The sequence below is a fragment of the Rattus norvegicus genome, chromosome 15, assembly GCF_021556685.1.
Source record: "Rattus norvegicus strain SHRSP/BbbUtx chromosome 15, alternate assembly SHRSP_T2T, whole genome shotgun sequence".
Lineage (NCBI taxonomy): Eukaryota > Metazoa > Chordata > Mammalia > Rodentia > Muridae > Rattus > Rattus norvegicus.
The window spans coordinates 57259928-57271310 of NC_141548.1; the positions used below are offsets into that span (position 1 = coordinate 57259928).

The following is an 11383-nucleotide window of genomic DNA, read 5'->3' on the forward strand; positions in this document are numbered from 1 at the left end:
CTGCACTGAGGGAAAAAACTGCTGAAAATCAGAACTCCCACCCCTAACCTAGGAATGAAGCAGAGCTTAAGGTCTGAGCGAGGCCTGTAGATGTCTGTTACCTACATGGAGAGTTCTAAATGACAGTGACAGTTGACAGCAGCTGATAGAGGTGTGAGCGGGGCAGAGAGGGCAAAGTATGCTAGACTAAGTTCAGTTTGTTTTCTCTTTCTCTCACTTGAGTACAGGTGTGAGTCAATGTTTGCCACCTGCCTTCTTCACTTTCCAGCCCTCATCTCGAATGAGCCCCAGCCACACATTGCCACACTAGCCAGAAGCAGGTTTTCTTAGTCACAGCTGGAGTGCTAAGCTGTGGCTGTGATGTTTGTGACCTGGGGTGGGGGAGGGGTGGGAAATCAATGTTTTCAAGCCCTGTATACTTCTGTTCATGCCGCACTCTGTTTATGTGGAACTTTCTCCTCTGCTCTTGAAAAGCCCATTATCCTCTCAAAAGCTAAACCAAACATTGCCACTGAGAAATCTACTGAGAAGCACACGCCCTTCTATTTCCCCGGTTCTAGGCAGAAGACGTTCACCTTCTTCCCTTGACCTTTTGAGATGTGCTTCTTTGCTAGGGGTGTGTGTGTGTGTGTGTGTGTGTGTAGGCCAGAGAATAACCTTGGGTGTTGTTCCTCAGTAATGCCATACATTTAGCTTTTCAGACAAGGTCTTTTGTTAGCCTGGAGTTTGTCAAGTAGGTTTGGCCCGCTGGATGGAGGGCCCCAGGGACATTCCTATCTCTACACCAGGGATATATGCCAGAGCCACAGACACTATGCTCAGCTTTTTATATGGGTTTTGAGTGTTGAACTCAGGTCTCTGTGCTTCACTGACAGGGCTACCGAGGTCCTTTCTCTCACCTTTATGTATTGGTGTTGGACCTCTCTGCCTCTCTGGGCAACAAGGCTTTTCTAGTTTCCTCTTGTTGCTGTGATAAACCCACAAAATCAAATCTCAACAAAATCAACTCAGAGGATAAGAGTTTATTTGTCTTACACTTCCAGCAGCAACTAGAAGCAGAATCTTAGGGGGATGCTGCTTCCTGGCTCACACACCCCAGCTCATGCTTAGCCAGCTTCCTTACACAGCTCAGGACCAACTGCGTAGGGAATGATACTACCCACAGTGGGCTGGTGTTTCCTACATAGTTTAGCAATCAAGACAATCTGTCACGGCCATCCACATAGGCCAATCTTATCTCTGCAAATTCTCATCTGAAACTCTCTTCTAAGGTGACTCTGGGCTGTGTACCTGGATGTAGAGGCTGAGTGGGAGACACTGGAGTAGGTGATATTTGTAGTGATCCAGAAGCATTGTCACTAGGAAGAAGTGCACAGTGGTTGACAGTAGACGTGGAAGACGTGGCTGGGGCTCAAGTTCTCCCCCTTCCATTCTGTAGTTTGTGGCCTTGACAGGTCACCCCAGGTGTCGACCTTTCATTTCCTCATGGTCATACTGGAGACAAAAATAATCCTCACTAGGTTGTTGTGAGAATTCTTAGGACATGGTGTAGAACAAGCCCCATAGAACAAGTGAGGTTGGTGCTCCCTCCCCACTCTCTATTTCTTCCTTCAACCTTGAAACAAATACCCGATGAAAGCAACTCAGGGAAGGAATGTTTCATTTTAGTCAGAACTTTGAGGGCGGAGTCCATCATAGCAGAGGAAGGCACGGCAGCAGGAGCACAAGGCAGCTGCTCACAGTGCATCTAGGCAGGAAGCAGACAGGTTAAAGCTGATGCCCAGCTTGCTTTTTCCCTTCCTGGTCAGTCTGGACTCCTTCCCCATAGAATGATACTATCCACAGGGTAGGTCTTCTCACCTAATTAGCCTAATCTTGAAACTCCCTCACAGATGTGCCCAGAGGTTTGTTTCCATGGCAACTCTAAATCCAATCAATCTGAGTCATGATTAACCATGACACTCATTATCTATGGGTCAACAGGGTTCCAGTGGCATGCCTGAAGGTTTGACCAGTTGAATGAAAGGGGGGAAAGGGCTGAGGATGAAAGGGATGGCTGAGGTACAGATAAGGGTGAGTTTTGGAGAGGGCCAGGAACCTGCCTCCAGTGGCATACCTATATGTGGTGGTCATCTACTCTGTCTTTTTACCCCACTAAGACACAAGACTCACAGACTGTCCCCTGGCCTTTGAAACTGAGCAGGGATACAGGCATCGTGATGCCCAAGGAAAAGGGAAGGGTCGTGCAGAAGGATCTTACTTTGCAACATCTGTTCTGACAGGGGAAGAAGAGTGAAGCTTCCTCCACAAAATGGGAAAAAAGCACCTGTGGGAGTGGCTCCATGGTATAAAATAGTGAACCATGTGCAAAGCCCAGGGTTCAACGTGTTCGCATACACTGTAACACATCAACAAAAACAGATCACCGAAACCAAGAAAAGCCTTGTCCAAAGGGTATCTCGTTACTGGAAGAACAAATCCAAATTCTGTCATTCTGGGAACAAACCCTTTTGCTAAGCGAATAGCTTTTTGAAAGACCCACCTTGGTGTTGACCCTGGAGAGACGGTCTTTATCATCTGCGGCACCGGTATGTAGTGTTTAGCGCACTGAAGTGATTAGTTTGTGTCTGCTGAATTTATAATGAATGGCAAAGTGCGGGTTAGCATTATGGTAAGAAGGCAGGGCAGAAAGACTGAAGGATCACATAGAAATTGGGATACAGGGCTGGGGATGATATCAGTTGGCAAAGTGCTTGCCTAGCATGTACAAAGCCCTGAGTTTGATCTCCAGAACTGTATAACTAGGTGTGGCTGCCTATGACTGTAATTCCAGCACTCAGGAGCTAAAAGCAGGAGAACCAGGAGTTAAAGGTCATCCTTGGCTGTGTAGTGAGACAGTGATTTATGGGCCAGCCTGGGTGGGATGCAGGATACCCTGTTTAAAACAAAACCCAAAAACCAGCTAGGCATGGTGATGTACTCATATCATTCTAGTATTTGGGAGGCAGAGGCAGGGAGATATCTGTGAGTTCCAGGCCAGCCTGGTCTACATTGTGAGTTCCAAGCTAGCCAAAGATACATAGTGAAACCCTTGTTTCAAAACAATAAAATAATTGCTATAGGCAAAAGTGGGCGTGGTGACATACATTGGCAATTCAGCCTTAGGAGGCATCAGCAGTAGGATTGGAAGCTTGGGGAGATCCTTGGCTACTTAGCAAGTTCAAAGCCAGGCTGGGTACAAGAGAATCTCATAAAACTGAAAGAAAAAAATAAAAGAAAGAAATTAGTGTAACAGAGGAAGTTCTATGAAAGGCTTTTTGTTCCCTAACATTTTTAAATATTGGCAACATTCAGACAATACTACACAGCACTGACATGAACAATTGGTCTCACTTGACCATCTTAAGCAGGGCTATCTGCCCTTAAAGCATCCAGAGCCCACCAGATTCTAGATGATAATGGACCAGCTGGTTTAAATGGGTTGCCATGGTTACACTCATGCTCTTGTTTCCATGGTTACGTTTCCTGGTTTCTCGCTGGAGTTAGATATATATTTGAAATTTAAAAGGAGGCTTTTTTTTTCTTTCTTGCCTGCCTACACAGATATGTAAGGTCCAAAGGTCTAGGATGAAAGTTTTAGTGACCTCTTGGGAGGAAAGGGGGAGATGGTAATAATGTTTGTGACAGCTGAATCTACCTAGAATGAGGAGCAGACTCAATGGGGAACAATATTGCAGGTAGATTGATAACTCAATATTCTGAACCTGGGTATTTTGCTGAACTAGAGGCGAAAGCTGTCTTGGGTGAGGGACCAATATATTATTGTCTGGGTGTGTGCTTCTGGGATCGGGCTGGGATGTTGTCCAGCAGTGGACTCAGATTAGATCTCTTTCAAAGTCGTCCTCCATCTCCGTGCTGAGCAGTGTGCCGCTTTTACTCATTTCTCCATCACCTCCATCTCAAATCATCTCTCTGGGCTCGCTCAAGCAAGCATCTGTTTGGGGCTACCAGCCCAGGTGAAGATTCAAAGTTGGGTTTGGCTTTTCTTGGAACAGACAGCCAGCCTACGTGGAATCCAAGAGCCCCCTTGTGGCAAGTCTAACACCTCCAGCTTTTCCTCATCTGGAAAAGGACTGGAAACCTGCAGGACTCACAGGGGAAGATTATCTTTCTCCAGTGTCCCTCCCTCCCTCCTGCCTTCCTAGAGCTATACTGATTTTTTTTTAATTCATCACCCAGGCCCTGGTAAGAGTGGCAGCTAGCCTGGTGGGCTACGGAACCAGCCAGAAGTAAAATGTCCCCTGTATTCTAGGCAGTTAGGTTGTCCAGGGATGGGTGGGCAGCTGACCCAAGCAGAGCTCAAGTCTTCCTTGAAACTTAGTATTAATGTTATGAGGAGATTAGACCTTTTCATTTCAGCACAGAGCTGCAAAACTTATATATTCTGTCCTGGGGGGGCCATGTTTTGTTTGCTCTGTCTTCAAGCCAGGAATGTTCCATAGAACTTCTAAAGGGGTACAGCTAGAGTCTAACATCTTGAGATCTATGCCTCTGACCCAACTTACTTGTAGAATCTCACACTCCTTACTTCCAGAAAGTCACACCTTTGTTTCTTGTTTTTTGCTCACCCTTTAAAAAGTGTGTCAGGTAGCTATCTAGGTCAACCCCAGGAAATGTATTTGGGTCTCCTATGGTGCTGTCTAACCCTCTTGAACCCAGTTTTGAAATGCCCCTGGGGTCTGTTTCTATAGGTATTGTTACTGCCAAGAAGGCATTGGGGGTCCAGTTCAAAGACATGGGAGGCTAGAATGGGAGGTGTGGGGAGGTGAAACTTACTGCCGGACACAGATCTGCTTCCCAGGGACTCCTTCCAGGCACTTCATCTGAGCCGTCTGCTTTGAGGAGAGGGTGCTATGAACTGGAACTGCAGGACAGGTTTTGAGGTTCTGCTGTGATCTTTTAACAGAAGGAGCCAGAGTGGAGGGAAAACTGAGGCGAATTTCTAGACTGAAAGAACAAGAGAGGCCAGTAGTTAATGGTCCAGTGTCCTACCAAGAAGAGAAGGTCAGCCTATAGGGAGTGGGATCAATGCCCACTCAGAGGGATGCAGACTTAGGATAAAGGGGGCTCCAGACTTCTCCAGTCCCTCTTGCCCTCTGAGGCTCTGGGCTCACACCCTCTCTGCAGCCTCTGACCCAAACCCGAGTTCTCCAACAGCCTTCTCTCATTGAATTTTGGCATCCTGCTTCTTGCTACCAAAAGCATCATCCTATGGAGAGCAAGCTAGAAAAGAGGAAGGTGGACTGAGAGAACAGAAACTTCAAGAAGCGACTAATGTTCCAAGCACAGTGTAGCAAGCTGAGCAAGGCTGGTTTAGCCTCCAAAGATTTAGCCCCACTGAAATGCTTAATGGCAGCTGTTCTAGTGGAGCGAACACTGCACGGAAGCAGGTGTTGATGTTGATGTTGTTGTTGTTGTCGCCGTTACTTTCCTATACTATTATTCGGAGACAGGGTCTTGCTATGCAGCCCTGGCTTGACTTGGATGAATGATGGACATCAGGCTACTTTCAAACATGGGGTGGTCCTCCTGCCTCAGATTTCTGAGTGCTAGAGTCACAGGTGTGCGCGCCATCACTCTGGGCTCCAAATTGTATTAAATCTGCACTTCTCTTTATGAGTACGTTTGTTTCTTCTCCTATTTCTAAGAATTCTGTTCTTGTGAACGTTGTGTTTATCTTCTTTGTCCAGTTACCCATTGCATAGCTGATTTTGTCTTGATTTTTTTCTAAATGGTATTTTATCATTTTATTCAAATTCAAAAGGAATTGAGCTTTTCATCTGTGTTACGAGTAGTAAGTATTCACTTATCTCTCGACTATGTTTTTATGCTGATTTTTCTCTTTAATGTAGACCAGTTTATCAGGTTTTATTTTAGGAGTTCTGGATACTAAGCTAGTGTTAAAAAAATCCTTGTAACTCCATGACAACAAAATCACCTCATGTTATATAAAGTATTAGCTACATAGTTTGTCTAGAACTTTATTTCTTACCTTCAGAATATTCAATCTACCTGGGATTTAGTTCTGTATACTTTGCAAGACAGAAGCCAACCCCTTTCCCACAAGTCTATCCTGTTAACACCCATTATTGAGTGACTGACTTTCACAGTCACATTCACAGGTTCAAAATGCCACCCTCATATTTGCATCTGTTTGGGAACTTCCCATGACTGCCGAGCTTTAATTTTGTCCTGACCTTTTCCTTGAAGAGGGTTCAATGTTGCTGTCATTTTGTTTTTAAATGGGAGAGACTTGAGTGCGCGTAGATGCAGAGAGAGAACCACTGGTAAAGGACAGATGGGGATGAGATGGGGTCGGCAAACAGATCTAAGGAGCAAATTGACTTGTCTACTCAGCAAAGAAATATGTGCCTGAATTCTTCAAACACCTCCTCCCCCCGTATAATGTGAGGTACAATTACTCTTGTATCATTGTGACAAAATACCCCACAGAAACAATCTAAAGGAAGAAAGATTTGTTTTGACTCGTGGTTTCAAGGCCTCAGTCCTTGGTCAGTCACTCTGTGCCTTAGCCCAAGCATCATAGTGAGGATATGTGACAGAGGCACTTCTCACCTTGTGAAGGACAGGAAGCTGAGACAGAGGAAGACAGGAAGAGGTCGGGGCACCATTTAGCAGCCCTCTCCCAGAGATACCAGTTCAGCGATCTGCCTCCCCAACTAGGTTCTACTTTCCCTCTCTAACACCTCCCACTAATGATCAAATTATGACTCAATATGTTAATCTATTCATTAGATCAGAACCCACAGGATCTGCCTGTCTCCTGAAATCCCCCAAACACATGTAGAGATGCTTTACTAATCTCCTAGGTGTTCCTCAGTCCAGTCAAGTTGACGAGATTACCATCTGGGGTTGGAGGAACCCACATGGTCCCATCTCTTCCTGAGTGTTATTGGCAGTTAAGGTTTGGTGAAGAAAGGGGAGACATTTCTTTTAATGGTTTGGCCAATGGGAAGTTGCTTACATTCCTGTAAACAGTTCCTTTCCCATGCTTACTTAAGCAGCCTTAATTAAATTCAGTGGGTCACCAAAAAGAAAGAAAAAGTAGAGGTTTGTTGGGAGAGGAAATGGATCAGCAGCAGTGGGAGGGATAATGGGGTGGATATAATCAAACTGTATCATATACATGTGTGACTGTCAAAATGAAACTTGTCACTGTACATAATTAACATATGGTAATTAAACAGTTAAACAGACTAGTCTCATATGTGGTGGCTCTCCCAACTTGTTAGGCTTGTGTTGGGCTCTTAGTCTGGAACTTGCATTATATATGCCCTCATGGGCCCCCACATGGTCTGTAGAGTCTTGCTTTGGCATGGTTGCATAAACAGACATCCTCCGTGGTGGCATCTAATCCATTCCAGGTCCGCTAACTTAGCTTTCTGCTTGTCTTTGTGCAATTTTCTCAGCGAGTGAGCTCAGATGCTTATCTAGGCAGAATGCAGGCTCTCTATGTGGTGTTTGTGGTTAAGATTCTGTAGGTTATAAAAATGAATAATATACATATGGAATTTGAGCTCTGTGTGTGTGCATGCACATGCATGTGCATGTACACCCACATGCATGCACACCCACACCCACACACAAATGCACACCTCACCCCACATGCACACCCACACATCCCCCCACACACATGCACACCCACACACACACCCACACACATGCACACCCATACACATGCACACCCACACACACATGCACACCCACACACATCCATGCCCACACACACAATGTGCGTGCACACATACACACATGACTGCCCACACACCTGGAGACAACCTATAGGAATCTGTCCTCTTCTACTACTGTAGGGATCTTCTACAAATTATGTTCCAGGGACTGAACTCTGGTGTTCAGGCTTAATGACAGGCACCTTACCCACTGAGCTTTCTCACTGACCCTGGCTAACGTGTCTTCCAGAAGAATCTATCTATGCATGTGATGAGAGTTCAGGTTACAATGTCCACTGTGTGACTCTATACCCACAGACTTACCAGGGCTAGAACTCCTGGGTTCTAGTTTCCGACGTTGTGTGTATCACAGTCAATGCTGGGGTGCCCCTACCACTACGCCTTATTTTAGAGGTGTGTGTGTGTGTGTGTGTGTGTGTGTGTGTGTGTGTGTCGGTGTCTGAGATACAGGTGGTTATGAGCTGTCAGACTTTGGTGCTGGGAACCAAATCCAAATCCTCTGCAAAAGCAGCAAGTGCTCTTAACTGATGAGCCCCGTATCCAACCCCGACCTTCATGTTTTTAAGACAGGGTCTCTCACGGAGCCTAGAGCCCTCCATCTGTTGCAGACAGGAAGCTTCTGGGACAGTGGTTCTCAGCCTTCATAACCTGCGACCCCTTAATAAAATTCCTCATGTTGTGGTGACTAATTATAAAATTATTCTGTTGCTACTGTTATGAATTGCAATATAAACATCTAATACTGGACCCAAAGGAGTTGTGAACCCCAGGTTGAGAATCATTGCTCCAGGATCTGCCCGTCTCCATCTTGCTCCTGGGGCAAGGTTACAGATTTGTATCTCTGTACTCAAATTCAGGTTCAAATGCTTAACTGTCAAGCACTGAACTCACAGAGCCAGCCCTGGGCCCCTCCTCCTCCTGGTCCAGGCTGTCTCATCTGCAGCATTGCTGACTGCTGTCCCTCAGCTCTGCAGACTGTACCCCCACATTGGCTCTTCCTTTCTTTCTGGTCTTTCACTCTTCAATGTGCACACACCAGCAACAGCACCCACTGAGACCCACTCTAGCCCTGTCTTCTCAGCTGGTCCCCAGGCATGCCCTGTGGTCACAGTCAGTACACATACGTGTCTCTGGCATGTGCTCCCCACACAGCATATCATCTGCTCCTCTGGACTGGGGAGTTGAAGATCATGTCTTATTTATTTTTGTATTCTCAGGTCAGCATCTTACATATTGTACAGGCTCAATAAATACATGGCAACAGGAATGGATTTGGTGTTCTTTTCTAGATATTTGTCTAGAGCAGACACAGTTTCCAGGTGGAGGCTTCAACTGACCAAGGATAGGCCATTCTCCCTTGTGTTTTTCCTCTTCCACTCGTATGCTGCTAGATTTTTGGCTGTCGTTCCTGAGTTGGTTTAAATGGCCCTAGAATCTTCTGCATTCTAACAGAATGCTCAGAGCTCATTCTAGAACATGCACAATTTGTGTCACTAACACTTAAATCACTGTGGTTACCGCCCACATTGGCGATTGGTAGTTTGCTAGGAACATAAGCAAAGCCCACTTTGGAGCAGCTTTCTGTGCAAGAGAAACCTCGCCTTCTCATCTCTGAAAGCATACATTTACAAATGATCTAATTGCTGTGTCTGAGGCCTGAAGCACCATGGCAACCTATTTAATTGCTAATGATATACAACCATGAATTAAAAATGACCTCTACTTAAAGACACTAAAAAGCCATGTCTAACTACTCCATGCCAGGCTCCCATTTGCCCATGGTAGTTTTCTTTTTCCTCCTCCAAATTTTGTTGCCATGAATATATGCCACTGTTTTGAGAACTATACCTTCCCTTCCTCTGAGTGGTCCTGTGGTTCAGAGTTAGGAAATGCACACAGCACTGAGAGCACCCAGGGACACCCTGTCCAAGTCACCCTGACCCATGATATCAGCTAGCTACAGGTTGCTAACGCCGTCTTGGGCTTGAAGGAGTGAGCCCAAGTTTGCTACTCTGACTAACCTGTATGTGGGGCCACTGGAACCACTGCCTTTAAGAGATGTGATTGATTGTGGGTCGGGGCTTTCTGGCCGTTGATTGGGTTGGAGTTGGAAATCCTAGCTTTTCATTTGTTTTCTTATTTGTGGAGAGAAAGTCTAAATATATCCTTTTGAATTGTGCTGTGATTTATAAATGACAGCAGACTGTGGTGGACGGACAGTGATGGCCTATTTTCTACCTTCCCTGTTTATGGCAGATGTAGTTCGTGATGTTAGGGGTTTGAAGGCAGTGAACAAGGAGGGGACAGGCAGGCGCTTTAGACACTGTCCACCTCCTTGGACAGTGCCAACCCCAGCCACAGAGCTAATGTGTGCCTGCCCCTCTCCCACCTCTGTTCTACACAAGGATTCTGGGACATGGGTTAGCCATTACCTACTGAGAAGGAGATTCGCAATGGCCAGACATGGACATTGGCAAATCTGGGGTGAACGCAGGACTGATGAAATACCACAAGGAGTACTGGAATCCTCATTGGAACCCTGGCAGGGATCCATGGTTCCAGAACACACTTGACTGTGCAGTTAGTTCAGTGCTAGTGCTTCTTTGCTCACTGCAGCTGGACTGGAAAACCTGATGCAGCCCAAGCGGGCCTTTACTCTGTGATCTTCCAGCCTTAGACTTGTGGGGTCACAGGCCGCCAGCATCCTCCCCCCTCCCCCACCCTCAAGTTACTTTCTCCTTCCTACCCTCTTCATAATAGCCTACAATGACTGGCTGGCCAGAAGAGACCTTTACAGAATATTCCTGCTGCCCGTGCTGCTGTGTGTTTCAGGGAAGGAAAGAATATCAAAACGGGGGGGGGGGGGGGGAGGGGATTTCAACTTCTCAGATATAGAGGACATTTTATCCATATATGTATATATAAAACTACACTTCAAAATTCTCCTTTTCTAGAAACAGTCTTTTAATTGTAATCCTCCAAATGAAATGGCTACAAGGAGGGGTAAACAACCTTTTAACGTTGTACACGCCATGGTCACAAGTAAACAATTTCTGGGTAGTGGTGAGTACTGGGGATTGAGCCAGGACTTCATGCTCACCCACAGGCATGGGCCCCGTTAGAGTGTTTGTTTTAAAGCTGTAAAGGGAACAACAACCAAACAAAAGCTTTTCCACAGCAGCTCTGTGAGTGCAGCCTGGAGCCAGGATGGCATCGGAAGCCAGGCAGGTGACACTTCATGGTCTCTCCTCAGGAGCCACTTCCCTCGATGTCAACTCCTCCTCTCGGGTATAATGGCCTGGAGAGGCTTTTCTAGAAGTACCCATAACACCACAGACAAGTGCAAGTGGACGAGGGCCTCAAGCTAAAGAGCTCTGTACCACTATCATGTGTTTCAGAATGTTATCAACATTGTTGGCCTGCATAAGAACCAGGAAGTAACATGTGAATGACTTATGTGACTCTGAAACATGGAAGGCTCAGCTCTACACACACAGCTGCCTCACACCTAACAAAGGGTGAGTATTAAAGTAATGTGTTCTTAAAGCTAAACAATGAAAAACTCTGTGTAGACTATGTCTCCAGCCCGCCAGCAAGGCTGTTTTCCCTGT

The 11383-nt window shown here is 46.0% G+C and overlaps 1 long non-coding RNA gene across 2 annotated transcripts; it reads right to left on the minus strand.

Annotated features, from left to right (window-relative positions):
- Nucleotides 1–1007: 1007 nt before the first annotated feature.
- Nucleotides 1008–10284, minus strand: LOC148001051 (uncharacterized). 2 transcript variants are annotated; one of them, XR_015638964.1, is made up of 5 exons: nucleotides 10205–10284; nucleotides 4837–5007; nucleotides 3147–3256; nucleotides 2543–2630; nucleotides 1008–1494 (listed from the first exon to the last, which is right to left on the minus strand). It is a non-coding gene; the product is annotated as an uncharacterized LOC148001051 (long non-coding RNA). The 2 variants fall into 2 exon arrangements; XR_015638963.1 differs by lacking the exons at nucleotides 1008–1494; nucleotides 2543–2630 and having other exon boundaries at nucleotides 2978–3256; nucleotides 10205–10272.
- Between the last annotated feature and the right edge of the window lie 1099 nt (nucleotides 10285–11383).